Genomic DNA, 19,217 nt, shown 5'->3' with positions numbered 1-19,217 from the left:
CTATTGGTCACACGCGCCGCATCATGCATCATGTGGTTTTGATGCTTGTTTTATGGTTTTCTTAATTGAAACGGATACTGAGCTGTAAGGTGTATGCGTGATTTCAAAGGAGATACGCTGTTTTGCCTTCAATTGCTCGCCGGGAGTTTTTTCTTACAGCGACGAAACGAAAATTTTCCTGGCTGGGTAGAGGTATACAGCTTACCTGTAGAATGCAAACTAGAAAAAGCAGAACGAACCGCCTGGCTGAGAAGACCACCCACGACGAGCGACGAAATCCACGATGGGTGCCAGATGCGGCATTCGTCTTCCGCCGCCCGCCCCAGGTGATCGACCAGACGACTCGTTCCGTGGACGCGGGAAGAGTTTATTATCGTGACTTGGCTGACAGGAGCCCGGACGAACAGAACAGTCTATGCCAATAGCCTGGCTTGGCCGTCCTACTTCTAGGCGGTTAACGGGACCCCCCCCCCCCCCCCCCCCCCCCGTTAGTTTCGGCACTCGCCGCCGCGTGGCTTGCCGAGCGCCCCAGAGTCTGCACAGATACGATGTTAAAACTATCGTACTTCGAGCTCCACGATAGTAGAAAGCTGCATATGTCCAAGGTAGGACATCCACACCACATACCGTTGAGAATAATACAGGAAACTCCAGGGTAAAATGGGATACGGAAGTAGAAAGTGATCCTGGCGGTATGGAGTGGACAACTCGCCACTTTCCCCCGAAATGAATCAAGTGGGTCTGACTCACTAGAGAAATTGATGGTCTATGAAATATTCCCATTTTTTGATGGAGCATAGGGAGCATAAGCTCGTGATATTGGACCTCTTGGTATTTTGATGTCAAAATGCAGTGTGTTGCATAGACCAGTTAGGATTTGTATAGTGATTTTGTACGATCTAAATAATTATTAACCTTTTCTGAGCTTGTTAATTTATTTGTTTTATTCCTACCGAAACATGTCTTATTAGATGTCCTTGGCTCCAAGCAGACATGTACAAATGACTCAAAAAAGGTACTTAAGTTGAGTTACTGAATATCGACGCCAAAAGTAATTTGAGTAGAGTAGAAATTACGCATTTGTAATAGTAATTGAGTAAGCTACTAACTACTGTAAAAAACTAGCGAGTTACTTTGAAGTTACTTTCGAAATTACTTTTTATATTTTTGTGGTAGCAAAATGAGCAGCAATTTTGATCCGTGAAAAACCCAGCGAGCCAAAAATAAATGCAGTCATTTTATGGCTTTCGTTTTCACCAAAATAGTTTATTCGCTCGCAGAAACAATTGACTTTCAAAGCTTTTGATAGGAGAGTTTTCCCCCTTCCCTCCTAAAGAAGTTCCCAGCCAAGCTAAAAAGGCGTTCCATTGACGCGCTGGATGGAGCGGCAGCGTGGAATTTGAGAAGCTGGCTGTGGAGGGTCGCGTACGCGAGTATCGGCATCTTAGGTGTCCATGACGAAACATGTGAGGTTTGCCTCGGCTAGAGGGTCTTCTATAAAAGAAATCTCCTCCTTCTTTATTTTTTCTTCGGCAAGTTAAAATTGTTATGACTGGCCGTTCTTTATTCCCACGACGTTCGGAGAGTTCGCTGAGCGAGCGCACCTGACCGTCAAGGGTTCAAGTCTCGCGCCACGACGATGAGATCATCCGGACAACTGCGCGTCTCGTTGCAGTGCTGGTGCTACGCTACTGAAAAAAAAAAAATTGTTTTGGTTTGACAGAAGATGAAACAAAGTATACTTTGCTGCTGATGCCGGGTCCAACAAAAGGATCTCTCAAGGGTGGCTCGCAATCCTCGCCGGCGACTACGGTATCCTGATGCGCCTGACACGCCTGACAAGTAAATTGTTTTCAACAAAGAGGAGGTCTCCTTAGCGTGGAAGGTCGGAAGGACGCGTAGTTGAACTACGTGAACAAGCATCCTCGCTCGTACACTTGCAGCTGGAAGCGGGAACGTGCTCCCATGATCGGATCATCCGTGTTTGCGTTTGTGCGCGGGGGAGTCCGGCTTTGCAAGGGAGCATGCGCTGACGACGAGGTGACTATGGGAGCAGGCGCCTAGCTGCGAGGTCATTCCAGTGACGTCTCCCGTAGAACCCCCAAACCGCTTGAGGCAGAGCCCACTAAAGGCAGACAACATGAAAACAACAATAACCCTGGGAGTGACCCCGTTTTTCACGGTTGCAGCTGGAGGCGCGGCGCCACCTTGGCCCAAGGACGCCTGTGATGCCGTTTCTACGGCTGCTGAGTATAAGTGCGTGGGAACGGAATGGGAGGGGGCCCCTTGTTGGGGAATGCCCATTCATCTGCGGTTGCCTTATTTATTTCTGTGCTCAAACTTTTGTGATGAGCGAAATTAGCAGTAGATTACGGAAGTAGTTAGTAGTTTCAGTAGAAGTTACTTGAAAATCGTAGTTAAATAAAATTAATAATTACCCAAATAAAGTTGTAATTGAAAGTTACCAAGTTATTCGGAAAAGTAGTTAAACTACAGTAGTTTGAGTAGAGTAGTTGAACTACGTCCAAGTCTGGCTCCAAGTGACCATAATTCGCAATAGGCATCAATTTTTGTCAGACCGACTTGAAATGACTCCAAGTGACTAGAAGTGATTATTATTAATAATTATGTGATAATTTTTTGTTTGCTTACTCTTATGAACGGCTTCAAGTAGCTTTTGTTGGCTATTAGCATCTTCTTTGACCAGATTGACCTTAAATGGCTGCCAATGGCTATTGATGAGATAATTGACAATTATCTGTTTCGGCGTTGGTGAATGCATATTGTTTCAAATAGCTATTATCGGCTATCAGATTCCACTTTTATATATATTTGATATATATGGCTACAAATATTAATGAGTAATGAAAACTGAGCTATTTCTGTTTATAAACTGGAATGACTTCAGGTGGCCATTGTTGGCGATTAGAATATATTTCTGACCAGATTGGCTCAATGGCTACTAATGGCTGTAAGTCAGTATAATAGCAATGATCTGGTGTCTGAGTGTTGATGATGAGAATGGCTTCAAGTGGCAATTATTAGCTATAAGCACCCATTTTCGAATAGATTGGCTTCAGATGGCTACAAACCGCTATTAGTAGATAACTAACTAGTAGCATATGTATGTATTGTATCTATATTTGTGCAATAAACATTATTATTATTAACATTATTATTATTATTGCTTGAGCTATTTTTATATTTACGAAATGGAATGGCTTCAATTGGATAATGTTGGCTATTTGTATTTATTTTTGACCAGGTTGAATTGAAATGGCTGCTGAGGGATATTGATGAGGTCATTAAACAATTATGTGCTATTTCGGTACTTAGAAATGAATATGGCTTCAAGCGGCTATTATTGGCTTATGCATCAAATTTTAGATAAATTTGATTGAGGTGGCTACAAATGGCTATTAGTGACTAGTGTTGATATTTATGGGTGTTTTAGTGTTTGCTAACTGGAATGACTTTAAGTGGCTATTGTTGGCTATTAGCATCTATTTCTGACCAGATTCGCTTCAAATGGCTAACAATGGCTATTAGTAAGTATAATTGACAATTATGTGCTATTTCAGCGTTTATGGATGAAAATGCCACAAGTGGCTATTACTGGCTATAAGCATTTATTTTTATTGCAGTGGCTTGATTTGGCTACAAATGGCTACTAGTGACTACTGTTGATAGGAGCAATTGTTGTGTTTACCAACTGGAATGGCTTTAAGTGACTATTGTTGGCTTTTATCATATATTTCTAACCAGATTAACTTTAAATGGCTAGCAATGGCTCTTAGTGAGTATAATTGACAATTATGTGCTATTTCAGTGTTTTTGGATGAAACTGGCTACAAGTGGATATGACTGACTATAAGCATTTAGATTGGCTTAAATTTCTACAAATGGCTAGTAGTGACTAGTGTTGATATTTATAAGCAGGTTTTATGTTTACTAACTGGAATGGCTTTTAGTGGCTATTGTTGGCTATTAGCATTTATTTCTGGCTAGATCGCCTCAAATGGCTTGCAATGGCTATTAGTGAGTATAATTGACAATTATGTGCTATTTCAGTGTTTTTGGATGAAACTGGCTACAAGTAGCTATTACTGGCTATATGCATTTAGATTAGCTTAAAATTGCTGCAAATGGCTAATAGTGACTAGTGTTGATAATATTTATAAGCAGGTTTTATGTTTACTAACTGGAATTGCTTTTAGTGGCTATTGTTGGCCATTAGCATGTATTTCTGGCCAGATTCGCCTCAAATGGCTCGCAATGGCGATTAGTGAGTATAATTGACAATTCTGTGGTATTCCACTGTTTGTGGACGAAACTGGCTTGAAGTGGCTATTATTGAATAAAAGCATATATTATTTATTAAATCGGCGTGAAATAGCTATAAATGGCTATTAGTGGCTAGTCTTGATAGTTATGAGCAATTTTAGTGTGTACAAACCGGACTGGCCTTTAGTAGCAGTTGGCTATTGTCATTCATTTTTAACCAGATTAGCTTCAATGGGCTAGCAATGGCTATAGCAAGTATAATTGTGGATATTCATGTATAGCCACTCATAGCCATTCAATGAATATTCATGAATAGCCATTCATAGCCATTCAATGAATATTCACGAATAGCCATTCATAGCCATTTGAAGCCAGTCTGGTAAAAAATAGATGGTAATAGCCAAAACTAGCCACATGAGGCCATTTCAGTTTGTAGACAAAGAGAGAGCTGCTAATTATAAATACTTGTCACTTTAAGCCTTTTGTAGCCAATTCAAGCCACCCAGGTCAGGAACAGATGATTATCGCCAATAATAGCCAATCCAAGTCAACCAAGTCAAGAATAGATGCCTATAGCCAATAATATTTAGTTGAAGTAATTCAAATCTTACAGACTCCAATAGCATAAATTGTAAATAATAGTTGCTGATAGCCATGTATAGCCATTTTAAGCCAATCTAACAAAAATGCATTCTCATAGCCGATAATAGCCATTTCAAGCCATTTTCAATCATAATCACCGAAATAGCATAGAACTGTCAACTATATTCACGAATAGCCATTCATAGCCATTTGAAGCCAGTCTGGTAAAAAATAGATGGTAATAGCCGAAACTAGCCACATGAAGCCATTTCAGTTTGTAGACAAAGAAATAGCTGCTAATTATAAATACTAGTCACTTTAAGCCATTTGTAGCCAATTCAAGCCACTCAAGTGAGGAACAGATGATTATAGCCAATAATAGCCAATCCAAGCCAACCAAGTCAAGAATAGATGCCTATAGCCAATATTATCCACCTGGAGTCGTTCAAGTCTATACACACTCTAATTCCATAAATTGCCAATAATAGTCGCTGATAGACATGTATAGCCATTTCAAGCCAATAATAGTAGACACTTGAATGAATTCATATTCAAAACATCATGAATACTAGTCACTAATTGTCACTAATGTTCATTCTGAAGCGATTTAAGGTGATATTATTAAGATGATATGCTATTGCTAACAATAGCCACTTGAATTCATTTTCATTCATAAGTATAGAATAATAGAATATTGCGACCAATAAGCACTAATAGCCGCTTTTTGGCAATTCGAGCCAACCAGGTCAATAACAGGTGCCTATACCCAATGATAGCCATTGGAAGCCAACTCAGCCTGCATAAAATCAAGTAAGTCGAAATAGTGACTGATCGTCATTGATAGTCATTGAAGTCATTTGGACCCCAAATCCGCCATATAATTTATAAACATGTGTAGGGTTCGGTGCTACTGCTCACCCGCAAGAAGGACCAACGAGGCAGATCTCAGAACACACACCTTTACCTGTTCGTGGCAGCGGACTGACTGCCGAGCCCCGAGCCTCGAGCGTGGCTCGCGCGCACGTTGCGCGCCGGGCGCGGAGCACAGGTTCTTTTGCCCGATGATGGGCCGCAAAGCCCACAAACTTTCCTCCCCTCCCCTCCCCCCTTCTCTGTCCTCTGGCTCCGTGGCTGTCCTCTCTGGTTGGTGGTGGTAGAAGAGGAGGGGGTTGTGACGATGCAGGTGGCCGGGTGCGGTTCGTGGAGGCCGCCTCCGGATTGCTGATGCGGTTGTTGCAGTTGCCAATGAAGTACTTGAAAGACGACGTGCCGTCAGGAAGCTGAAAGGGCAGCTGCGCGTCATTCAGGAACACCTGGTTTTAGTACCCGAACTCTATCCGGACGTTGGAGAACTGTCCGTTGTTTTGGTGAAGCACTGCTCTCTGCTTGGCCAGGTGGTCCTCCATCTGCACCATGACACAGCCGTTCTTGTTCTTTAGTGATCTTGACGACGTTGCCGTACAGGCAGAGCAGGTTGAAGAGCTTCTCGGTGTTTATCTTCTCAGAGTTAAACACCATCACCAGGGACCCCTGATGCTGGTCCGCCGCTTAAGGACGAGTGGGCACTCCGGAGCCGTCGCTGGTAACGTCGGGCTCTGGTGGACCTTCGTAGCGGTCCTGGTCTCCATTTTTGTGTCCCGTAGCCGTCGTTGTAGCCGCTGCCGGGGCTGCTGATCTGGCGGCGTAGCTAGGGCCGGTAGAGGGTCCTCGGCCGCCCACTGCGTTGCCGTAGTCCCCGAAACCACGTGGCTCATCGAAGGGGTTGAGAGAACCTCCGGCAACGGTTGAGGCGGTAGCGAGACATGTCGAAGGTTCGAAAAGTACGAAAGAAAAAAAAAAGAATCAACAGTTGTCTTCTGGAGAGGCTTCTACAAGAAAGCGTCGGTACGTTGGGCGCGGCAATAGACTAGCTAAATTTGCGAGCACACTGTCGGTGTATATCGCACAGAACTACGCGCACAATCTGTATAGTGCGGAAACTAGTTCTCGTCAAAGCCTAATGCAACGCGCATTTTCTAAGTCTTCGTCTTCGTCTTCGTCACCATCATCAAAAAGAGTCCTCGCAGAATTAAGTTTATTTTTAATTATAACCCGGATCGGCATCACTCTCCACTTGCGAGAGAAGTTCGTCATCCGATTCATAATACCGTTTGAGGTTGGTGACACGAACGGGTCCAGCGAGTCGTCCAGCCTCACAATGAACGAGCGTGTACGTGAGGCGTGAGACCTTGTCTCGCACTCGATACGGACCATCCCACCTGTTTGCCAGGGAAGCTGTGAAACCTCTGGAGGCGTCACTAAGTGGGTGTGTCCGCCGGAGTACAAGATCTCCAACTTCGAATTGCACGTCCCGGTGGCCACGATTGTACTGCTCAGCCTGCTGAAGCCGTGCGGCGTCCAAGCTTTCCCGGGCATCACGAACGATGTCCCTGAGTCTGCGTCGTAGGCTTCCTGCAAACTGACCGTATGAGCGAGCAGCGCCACGGTTGTTGGTCGTGCAAGTGTTTTCCAGCGGGAAAGTCAGCTCTTTTCCGAAATTAAGGCAAGCTGGCGTAAAACCTGTAGACCGGTTAACGGTTGTGCGTGTTGCGAACGCGAGCTCTGGGAGCTTTGCGTCCCAGTCAGGGTGACGTTCGGTGTGAGCTATTAACATGGATTTCAGGTTTCGGTTCACCCGCTCTGTGATGTTTGCCTGTGCGTGATAGGGAGACGTCCGCTTGTGTTGTATGCCCAATGCGGCACATGAGTCTCGGAACACTTTGCTGGCAAAGTAAGTAGCGTTGTCGCTAATCAATTTCGCCGGAAACCCGAAGCGTGTGAACGTCTCCATCAGACACGACCAGATTTTCTTGGACGTCAGCGATCGCAATGCAAATAGCTCCACCCACTTGCTAAAGTGATCCGTGACAACCAACAAGTACTGGTTGCCACGCGGACTGCGTGGGAAAGGGCCCATGACGTCGACAGCAGCGCATTCCCATGGGGATCGACTCACGACTGGCAGCATGAGACCAGGGGGTTGACCACCACGTGGTTTGGCTTTCTGACAAACCGGGCCTAAACGAGCGTACCTCAGCACGTCCTGACGAATTCCTGGCCAAGTTGCAGTACGGCTTAACTTTTCAAAAGTCTTGCAGCCCCTACTGTGACCAGCCAAAGCAGAGTCATGGTAGTATCTAATGAAGGACGTGCGAAGTCGGCGAGGTATCACGGCTCGAAATGGAGTGTCTGTGAAGCCACCCTCCTCGTCGTCGATCTGAGGTATGTACCGGAGGAGCAGACCGTCTTCGGCCAGCAAGTACGAGTCGAAACCCATGTCAGCGTCTCTGTTGCCACGTCGGTCACGTAAAGATAACCACTCAGAGACCCTGCGACAAAGTCCATCGTTCTGCTGTGCAGCACGAAGCTCATCTCGGCTAATCAAAGTGCCCCAGCGCGAGCCAGCATCTATCGCAGCCACAACATTGGCATCCTCGGGCACGTGCTGTTCGCCGAGTGGAGCGCGCGACAAAGCGTCCGCAACTTTGTTTTGTGAGCCTGGTTTGTGCACAATGGTATAGTCATATTTCTGAAGCGTAAGTGCCCAGCGTGCTAATCGTCCTGCCGGATTTTCCAGCCGCTGAAGCCAAGACAAGGCGGCATTATCCGACTGGATCACAAAGCGCGCACCATCAAGATACATGTGGAATTTCTGCAGGGCGAATATGATGGCTAGGCACTCGAGCTCGCAAACATTGTAATTTTGTTGAGCTGCTGTCAACGTATGACTAGCAAACGCAGCGGGTCGGAAGACACCATCAAAGTCTTGAAGCAGCACAGCACCTAAACCGTAGCCGCTCGCATCGGTTTGCAGCACAAACGGACGGTTGAGGTCTGGGAGCTTCAAAGATGCTGTCTCAGCAATAGCTCTGGACAGTTGAAGGAAAGCATTTTGCTGTGCCTCCGTCCAACACCATTTGACGCCTTTGCGCAGCAGTTCGTTCAGAGGCCGCGTTATCTCTGCACAGTGGGGGATAAACTGACGGTAAAATCCAACCATGCCAAGAAATCGCTGCAAACTCTTTGCATCATGTTGGGGAGGAAACTGAGTTATGGCCCTCAGCTTGTCCTCATTAGGGCGAAGCGATCCATCGTCGATTACAAAACCGAGCAGGTTAATCTTAGATGTTGCCAGTTGCATTTTTCCCGGGTGAACTGTCAAACCAGCATTCCGCATGCGCTCGAGAATAGTCTGGAGGTGCACAAGATGTTCTTCAACCGTGCGTGAGAAGACTACTACGTCATCCATATATGCCTTGGCGTAGTTGTGCCGTGCGACTCCAAGCACAATGTCCATAAGACGCTGGAATGTGGCAGGAGAGTTGCTTAAGCCGAAAAGCATGCGCACAAACTCGTACAACCCTCTGTAGCATGTGAATGCTGTTTTCTCGATGTCAGCGGGTTCGACCTCTATCTGGAGGAAACCGCGACTGCAGTCAAGAGTCGTGAAAAAGCTCGCGTTTCCCAAGTTGTACATGATAGACTCAATCGAGGGGTACGGGTACGCGTCACGAACGGTTACCGCATTCAGGCGTCGATGGTCGACGCAAAGCCGAGCCGTTCCATCCTTCTTGGGGGCAAGGACGATCGGGAAGGCCCAAAAGCTCTGTGATTCACGTACTGCACCCGTGTCGATCATCTCTTGAAGCGCCTTGTCCAGCAGGGCTCGCTTGTGTACGCTATTGGTCGAGGGTTGCAGCGTAGAGGCCGTGTATTCCCGGTGTCAATTGAATGCTTTAGGACACCGGTTCTGCCGGGGTTCTCCGTGAACATCGGCGAAAACTCCTCCAGGAGTCTTTGGAGACGCCGCTTTTGCTGGTCCGTAGCAGGACACTTCTGCAAAGAATCGCCTACCGCACATGGGAGTCGCAAAGCAGGCGTTCTAACGCCCACGTTATCGACACTGACGATACAATCCTCTCGTCTGGTAAATGGGATCAGTTTCGAGTCACTACCTAACCGGTAGCCTTTGTTCGGAAAGTCCAGAACCAGGTTCTTCCCGAAAATGAAATCTCGCCCCAAAATAATCGGTACCGTGAGACCAGGTAAGCAAACGAAGCGCTGACGGTGTTTTTTTCTCGTTGAACCCGATCTGTAACCTCACGGCTTGACTCGCGAGCATTTCTGGTCCTGACGCTAGCTGTAAGACCACGTTAGTCTCGCGCAAGTTGGCTTTCTGCTCTGTGTAGCGTTCAATCAGGTAGTCCGCAATATGCGACAGACTCGCACCGGTATCAATCAGCCCTGCCACAGCTACTCCGAGCACTGTAACTGTCATACGGGGCTCAATTAGCTCAAGGTCAGGCTGAATTCGACATACCGATGGAAGTATTGCCGAGTTGTCCATGGTCATCGCGGCCGACAGGCGTTCAGGGGTCAACTCATTTCTCGAGGGTGCAGGACGGTTGCGCCGCAGGGTGGGCAGTCACGCCGGAAGTGGCCATGGTGACCGCAGCCGAAGCACCGCACCGAGTTGCGCCGGTCAGGGCCGTGCGTCGGGCTTGCCTGCGCTTGTCGTTGCGGCCCTTCTTGGTGTCCCTCGTTGGACCAGCGATCGGCGCCCCGGTTTGGCATTGTGGGGGAAGGACCTTAAAGGGCTTTCACCCTGCCGTAGTCTCGATCCAGCCGGCCGGGCACGTAGCCGGGTGTCCGAACCATCGAGTGGTCTCCCGCGCTCCCATTGCCCGAAGGCGTAGGAGTCCAGCGCACGGGGGGGACAGACCGCGCCATCCAGGGTTTGGCGCTGAGTCGGACCTCTTCTGGGCCCGGGTGCTCGCCAGGCACAGGACGGCTCAAAAGCTTCTTCAGGCGGTGGCGGGGGCCGATACTGCAGCTCGGCCAGGAGCGTCTCTTGTATGCCGTGAGCGGCCCGGGCCAGTTGCTTCAGGGTGGAATACGTGCGGCCATGCAGGTAGGGCCGGAATCTTGGGTGGCTCTGCTGCATCACCCGAGCAACCCTGTCCGACTCCGACGCCGTTGGGTAGGCTCTTTCATAGAGCTCCTGCATCACCCGCACATATTCGACGAGGGCCTCGTCCGGGTGCTGGGTCCGGCGCTCCAGTTCTCGCTGGACTCGAGACTGGTACCCAGGTGGAAGAAACTCATCTTGAAACTTCCGCCGAAAGTCTTCCCAGGTGAGGAAGGAGGCCACGATGCGCCACCAGCGTGCGGCGCTAGCCTGGAACGCCACGGGCAGCACCCGCGCAAGGACGTACTCGTCCGTGGCTCCCGTGGCGAGCTTATAGGCCGCCAGCTCGGCCAGGAAGTCGGCCACGGACTTCCGGTCGTCGTAGCCCGTGTACAACGGAACCGGCACTTGGGGTTGGCCTTGCCCTTGGGGTCCGTGGTCAGCCAGGACCAGGCGTTGCGCGACCGTGTCGCACAGGTTGGCCACCCGAGCCATCAGGTCCATGGACGTCGAGTCAGGCCCCTCTCCGGTCTCGCCTTGGTCTGCGGCGGCTCTATGGCGGGTCTGCATCGCAGTAGCAACCGCAGAAAAACAGGCAAACAAAAAAAAAAAAAAAACAGAACAAAACGAAACACAAAAGAACGGAAAAACACGCAATATACTACAATATGCACACTATTCACAACAGCCAAGTCCCGAGGGCAAAGATGGCGTCCGGTGGCCGAAGACTAGTCGAACGACCACGTGGGCCTATCGGGTATGACAACACAAGAAAAACCAGGCTAACACGCCTAAAACAGGTTAAAAGCCTGCGGTCCAACCCGCGGGGGAGCAGTAGGCCTCGCATGGAGCGCCAAATAATGTAGGGTTCGGTGCTACTGCTCACCCGCAAGAAGGACCAACGAGGCGGATCTCACTGCCTCGTTGGTCCTTCTTGCTGACAAGGAAGGAGGATTACTACTTACTGCTGACAAGGAAGGAGGATTCTTCGTTGCTCCGTCCGCTCTGTACGGTGCGAAGGCAAGCCAGGCCATCGACAAGAATTTCAAGCGAGTCTCTCCGGGACCCTTGTCAAAGGTGAAATCTCGGGCCCAGGACTTATGCAGCAAATTGGAAATATCGGGGTTGCTAAAGAGCGTGAAGTCAAGCAAGAAATTGAACCTCGACATATTCTTTACTGCTAAAACACATAAGCCTGAAGTTCCCTTTAGGGCCATTGTTACAGAAAGAGGCGCTTGGCAGTTTCACATGGGTAATTTCCTGCGCAAACATTTGTGCGCGCTTGAGTTGCATGACCCGTTCATAGTGCGAAATTCAGAATGTGTCATTGAATTTTTGAGGCAAGGGGGCCAGTGCATGCGCAGTGGGTTTTCCATCGACGTCGAGGATTTATATTACTCGATTCCTCATGAACCCCTATTCTCGGCCGTGAGACAATGCATAGACCTGAACGGAGTTGTCGCTTTCCAGAATTCTTCGGGCATCCATGTTGATAGCTTTCTTGAGCTCCTGGTTTTTTACTTAAAACATACGTTTGCGCCATTTGAGGGGAGTCTTTATGTACAAAGAAAAGGCGTTTGCATCGGGTCCAGTGTTGCACCTGTTTTGTGTGACATTTTTTTAGGCAGCTGTGGAAAAAACATCGCTTTGAACATTTCGAACGATGACAATGTGAAGATCTTCAGATACGTCGACGATTTCCTCATCCTCAGCCGCTCGGCGGGGCCCCCTTGCAGTGAAGTCTCTCAGTTGCTAGACGTGTTTAAATTGTGTTGCTCCGGGTTGACATTCACGCATGAGTTACAAAAAGAAAGCAAACTGCAATTCTTGGACCTCGAGCTGTCGTTTTTTGGGGACCATGTTTGTTGAAAGTACGCGCCTCGAACTAGGAAGGGCATCCTTCCTTTTGATTCCGCCCACTCGAAGGTAGTGAAAAGGGGCATAGCCAGATCGTGCCTGGGGGCTTCTCTCAGAAAGTCATGTTTGCACAGTGCGCAAGGCAGCTTCGAGGTTCGGATAGAACGCCTGCAGAGGGCTGGTTTTCCGTTGAGAGCTTTGGTTGAAGTGGCAGAAAGCTTAATCAAAAAGATTAAAGGTAATCGGAAATCAAACAGCGATAGACCGACCACGAGGCCTATTGTCATTCCATATGTGCACAATGTAACGCACAATCTGAAAAAGGTAGCCCAGCGCTACAATGTACCGGTAGCTTTTTCAGCGCCCAATAAGATGGCGCGACTTTGTCGCCAGATCAATTCACCACGGGGGATCGGTGGCCGAGTGGTCTAGCGCACACCAGCTCGGAGCACGTGGAGCGAAAGCTCGCGCTGCAGAACCCAGGGATCCTGGGTTCGAGCCCCACCCCTGCCCGTTTCGATCTGGATGAGCATCGTACCGGCGTGCGGTCGTGTATCACTACTGCGTGATGCACGTTAAAGACCCCAGGCTAGCGGTTGTACCGCACTGGCTAAATTTCTCATCTACAGCTGGGAGACTCGTCGCCCCTGTGAGGCAGACCAAGTTCTAGGCTGTATAAACACACACACAACCCAATTTCAATTCACCACAGCCATCTTCAGATCCCTGCACTACCAAACATCGAAATAAGTACGTTGAATGTGCCACTGGCGTCGTCTATGTAATCCCCATGACGTGTGGGATGACATACGTGGGCCAGACGGGCAGGTGCGTTAATGATCGCACCCGAGAGCACGCTGCCTCTACAAGAACGACGCCCTCGGGGCACCTTGCAATTCATTGCAATAGATGCTCTTGCACCCCGGCCTTCAATGACATCAAGATTTTGGCTAGATACAAAGATAAAATGTCGCGGGAATTACACGAGGCGTATGCAATTAGGACCAGAGACAACAATTGTATAAGTGACACGTCGGTATCCTTATCTACAAATGAGTTTGAATTTTTGAAACGCGGGCTGAGTAGATAGGAAAGAAAAGTTTTTTTTTTTTTTGTGTGTGTGTGTGGCTATATAAAAAAGCGCCTTGTCCTGTTTCCCTTCGTCTGTGTCCTTGTATTTTTTCGGCGCTTTTTGCTTGCAGATCTCAGAACACACACCTTTACTTGTTCGTGGCAGAGAACTGACTGCCGAGCCCCGAACCTCGAGCGTGCCTCGCGCGCGCGTCGCGCGCCGGGCGCGGAGAACAGGTTCTTTTGCCCGATGATGGGCCTCAAAGCCCATATGATAATATAGCCAATATTAGCCATTTGAAGCCAAATCAGTCTGCACACACTCAGGTAAGTCGAAATAGTGACTAATAACCATTGATAGTCAGTAGATGTCATTTGGACCCCGAATCTGCCGTATAAATGAAAAATATGATTGTGTAGCCAACAGTAGCCATTGGAAGCCAACTGAGCCTGCATAAAATCAAATAAGTCTAATTAATGACTGATAGTGATTGATAGTCACTAGAAGTCCACCTTATAATTTATAAACATAATCATATAGCCAATAATAGCCAATTAGGCCCACTCAGTCTGCACACAATCAGGTAAGTCGAAATAGTGACTAATAGCCATTGATGGTCACTGGAAGTTATTTGAACCACGAATCTGCCATATAAATAAAAATATAATTGTATAGCCAATAATAGCCATTAGAAGCCAACTTAGCCCGCACACAATTAAATAACTCAAAATTGTGACCAATAGTCACTAATAGTCAGTATAAGTCATTTGAACACCAAATCCGCCATGTAATTTATAAATATAATCATATAGCAAATAATAGCCATATGAAGCCAACTCCATTTTCACAGAATGAAATAACTCGAAATAGGGACTGATAACCATGGACAGTCACTAGAAGTCATTTGGACCCTAAATCTGCTATATAATTAGAAATATGAATGTATAGCCAACAGTAGCCCTTGGAAGCCAATTCAGTCTGCACACAACAAATAAGCCGAAATAGTGGCTGATAGTGATAGTGATTGATAGTCACGGAAGTCATTTGGACCCCAAATCTGCATATAATTTATAAACACGATCACATAGCCAATAATAGCCATATGAAGCCAACCCAGTCTGCACTCAATCAAATAACTCAAAATAGTGGCCAAAAGTCATTAAAAGTAAATAGAAGTCATTTGAACTACATATCTGTAATGTCAAATTTTGATCAAAAAGCCAAAATTAGCCATTCTAAAGCCAACTCAGTCCGCGCGCAATAAAATAACTAAAAATAGTTACAAATATTCATTGACCGTTATCAAAAGTCATTTGGAACCAAAATCCGCGATATGATTAGGAAATCAAACCAAATATCACATAATAGTCATTCAAATCCAATACGAGACATAACATTACAAATATCACAAAATGATCACTAATGATCATTAAAGTCTATCACAAATGGAACTACCTAATAAACAGCTGCTTGGTCTATATGCCCCGAAATAGCTTAGGATATTGGCCCAGAGCCATTAATAGCCCTTGGAAGGCAATCTAGTTTATACTCGTCCAAATAACTCAGAAATGCAATTTAATAGTCATTGTAGTCATTAGAGGCTAACCAGGCCCCCCAAAGGACAGGTAATACTGAACCGGACACCATTTCTACTTCCTCATAAATACTGACTCTTCGTGAAACAGCCAGTGTAGCATTTACTGGCTGTAATTACTACGTCGTGTAGCATTTCCAGCCTCATTGGAAGTGAATCTCATATAATTTAAAATAATGACCCATGGAGCAATTACATATTTGAATTGCTGTGCTTTATTTCTAACTGCAAAGAGCCAGTCACTACAGCTAGTAACAGCCATAGCCTTTAGAGTGGTCCATAAACTGCCAATTTACTAGAAAGTCACTAATTGCCAGTAGGTCATTTGTACCAGGTCTAATACATAGGTCCATATAATTTAAATACTTAGTGCTAATATGAAGCGCACCTCATCATTAGAAATACCGTGTATCAGCTCTTGCTCAATCGAAATCGGCACACCGATTTGCCATATATTCACGATTCCTGATAGTGTGAAGAGAAAAAATAGTGTAGTGAATGACTGTTATCCTTTTAATTTCGAGCTCATAGTTTACCATCCCACACCGAGAGATGGCAGCACTTCTGTGTCTCCCGACAACCCCATGTATTTTGGCTCCAGTTTCCAGTATTGGTAGTCAATGGTATTTGTCCACACGTCTTTGGTGTCAGGAAAGACTAGTATTTTATGTTGTAGAGTAGCTCAGTGGAAAGGTGTCCGCTTCACACACAGCGGACCCAGGTTCGATCCCCGAATGTGGGCATACCATTTTTTCTCTTTCTTTTTTTTTTTTGTCCAACATATAGCGCTATTTACACCTTTCTTTTTTACAATTATCGCCGAAACAAACGTTCTGGACCTATCGTCGCTGAACTAATTGGTATAGAACTCCCTTTTTGAATCCTGGGAACTCAGTGTAGTCATTTCATTGGGCGAAGCTTGTGAAAACGATTGAAAAATAAAAATTCCTCGAGCTCACAACTGGTATTAATGCCAATTTGATATAAATGAATGGGATCCCAGCATCAAGTGTGAATTTTATCAAAAAGCCAAATGGAAGGAAAAAAAACCGGACTAGCCAAAGAAATAGCGTGGGAAAACCCAACGGGGGAGAACCCATCAGAGCTCGACCCCGTTTTATCCCGCTACTGGGTCTTGAGCGTGATTCACAGTGGGTTCGGCGGACCCGCAAGGCAAGCATGCGCCGATCGTTCCCGCCGCACTGATTACTTTGATATCTCTCGGCTCCCCAGGAGGCTGCCCCAGTGCGAGGGCCCCTCCTGGAAGAGAGGTGAGGGGGCGGGGGGGGGGGGGGATAGATTTCCTGCCACCCAACCCAGGAAGACTCGAGACGACGCTACCCTTTATGACAGCCTTCCCCTTAAAAAGGTTGCCTCGACCATCGGGTGTCCAAGCAAATCCAAAGGCTCCCCTTCCCCAGTGGGGAAGGCTAGGAGATGTTACTCCGCTCTGTATCCTCCCTCTCCTGAAAGGAGCCCCAAAGTTAGGGCTCTTCCCCCCAGGCGGGGGTTTCGCCAGAGCCTCCGTTGCAGCAGTGAAGCTGGCAGGGCGCACCACGGGCAGGTGGAGGTTGACTTCCATCACGGCGACAACCGCGGGGGCTCGCGGTCCCTCAGTATAGTCACTTTGTACAAAATGCAAGGAGCACATACATCGGGAAGCGTCCGCGGTCCGAGGTGCCCGTAACTATTCTGCCGGAATTGCAGCCAGCCATTGGTCCCGATCCCTTTGATCTTTCGGGAACTTGTGCAGGCTCTGCCGCATTATGCCACTTTTGGATGCAGAACCTGCGAGGCAGCTCCACACGCAAGGTATTGGGAGCACTCTTTTCGGAGCCGATCACGGGCATTCACCACACATTCCCAACTCCTCATGCACAAAACAACTCATCTTGAAGTGCAGAACCGCGAGCGGAACAAGCATTACTGCAAAGCGATCGCGCAGCAAACGGTACCGGCCTTGTCTCTCGCGCTCGGCCAAAAAAAGAAAAGAAAGAAAAACGGAGGAAAAAGAAAACAAATAATAAAAACCCGGTCGGGTGTTGCTACGGCACTTCCGGCACTCACACTCTTCGAAAAAAGGGTATGGATAGTCCTCCCTTAGGGGAGGAACGGTCTTGTAACCTATGTTCCTTTAGAAAGAGAGAAACTTTCGTCCCTGAAGCACGGGGGCAAAGTTCCTCCGTCGCCTGCATCTCATTATGGCGGCCGTGAATCGAGCAAATCGAGCTCAATAAGGCTTAACATGGACGCTACGTCTCTTGTACGGGACGAGAGGAGCAGCAAAAAAAAGCGTAACACGAGCTTTTCCCGAACTGTGTTTATTTCCGAAGCCAGATTCCCCCCTCAGGTACAGAAACTTGCGCTTCGAAAGCAGTTACTCGGTCTTCTCGCCGACAGCACTGCGATGTTAAACGGAGACAACCGATACCCAGTTACTTCGCGCACTTTGCGTCTCACCTTTGCTATTCCTCGAGTCACAATTCTTCCGCCAACCGCACATCACGCAGAAATGGCAAACCAATCCGCGAAACCAAAAGCCGCCCTTGAAAGAACAAACTCGAGGCCGCTGTTTATCGCGTAGCGTGAAACAAGGTTTAATCGCTTGCCACCAGATGGCAGGGTCAAGCAGAGTAATTGCTTGACCCTGCCACCCTAGCTTTCTTACAGTAAGCTAGGCCAAAAAATTCAGCAATCCTTACCGGGATTGATGTATGCGGACGATATTGTACTAATGGCTAACAACAGGACAGAGTTGCAGGAATTAATGAGCATCTGTGGTAGGGAAGGAGAGGAATTAGGTTTAGAATTCAGTAGCGAAAAATCGGCAGTCATGATTTTTAACGAGGATGAAGTTGAGAGGCTGAAGATACAGAATATTACAGTTGAGAGAGCTAGTAAATACAAGTATCTAGGAGTATGGATATGTGATGGTGCAGAATATCTCAGAGACCATGAAAAGTATATAATAGGTAAGGGCAACAGAAATGCAGCTGTAATGAAAAATAGAGCACTTTGGAATTACAACAGGTATGAGGTGGTGAGAGAGATTTGGAAAGGGGTCATGGTGCCTGGCTTGACTTTTGGAAACGCAGTGCTATGCATGAAATCCGAAGTGCATGCGAAACTAGAAATAAAACAGCGCGGAGTAGGTAGACTGGCTTTGGGGGCGCATTGCAAAACGCCAAACCAGGGAGTACAAGGAGACATGGGATGGGCATCATTTGAGAGCAGGGAAGCGGTGAGCAAGGTAGAATTTGAGGATAGGTTGAGGCTAATGGATGGGGAGCAATGGGCACGAAAGGTTTTCAGCTATTTATACATGAGGAGTGTAGACACAAAGTGGAGACAGCGCACTAGGAAATTAAGAGGAAGGTTTTTGGGCTATAGCGAAGATACGGAAGAGCAAGTCTCAGTTAAGAAGAAAGTTAAGGCCACAGAAAGAGATCGGTGGCTAGAGGGAATGCAGACAAAGACTGCTCTGGAAAGCTATAGATTAAACAAAAGAGTTATTGCCAAAGAAAGCATTTATGACAATTCTAGGGGAAGCTCATTGCTGTTTGAGGCAAGAACGGGTGTTCTGCGAACCAGAACATACAGAGTGAAGTACCAGGAAATTGATACAGTGTGCACTGCTTGTGGAGAGGAGGACGAGACGGCTGAGCACTTGATACTCTACTGTAAAGGGCTTCACCCTATGCCTACCGAAGACAACATAGATTTAATAAAGTCATTGGGTTTTAGAGACAGCGAAGGGAGAGTGGATTTCAAGACTGTAGAGATTACCAAGCAAAGATTAAGTGAATGGTGGCAGAAATCGAGAGAAAACTAGGTATTTTCTTAATCACTGATGGCAAGGGGGTTTCATAGCCTCACTTTCT

General features: G+C 47.2%; 1 pseudogene; it reads right to left on the bottom strand.

Annotated features, from left to right (window-relative positions):
• Positions 1 to 201: 201 nt before the first annotated feature.
• LOC120844308 overlaps positions 202 to 19,217 on the bottom strand; it is a 35,447-nt pseudogene continuing 16,431 nt past the window's right edge.

This window comes from Ixodes scapularis, unplaced genomic scaffold (assembly GCF_016920785.2).
Source record: "Ixodes scapularis isolate PalLabHiFi unplaced genomic scaffold, ASM1692078v2 PGA_scaffold2__306_contigs__length_199485367, whole genome shotgun sequence".
Classification (NCBI taxonomy): domain Eukaryota; kingdom Metazoa; phylum Arthropoda; class Arachnida; order Ixodida; family Ixodidae; genus Ixodes; species Ixodes scapularis.
The sequence above is the reverse complement of the archived record's forward strand: the minus strand, read 5'-3'. Positions and strand labels throughout refer to the sequence as shown.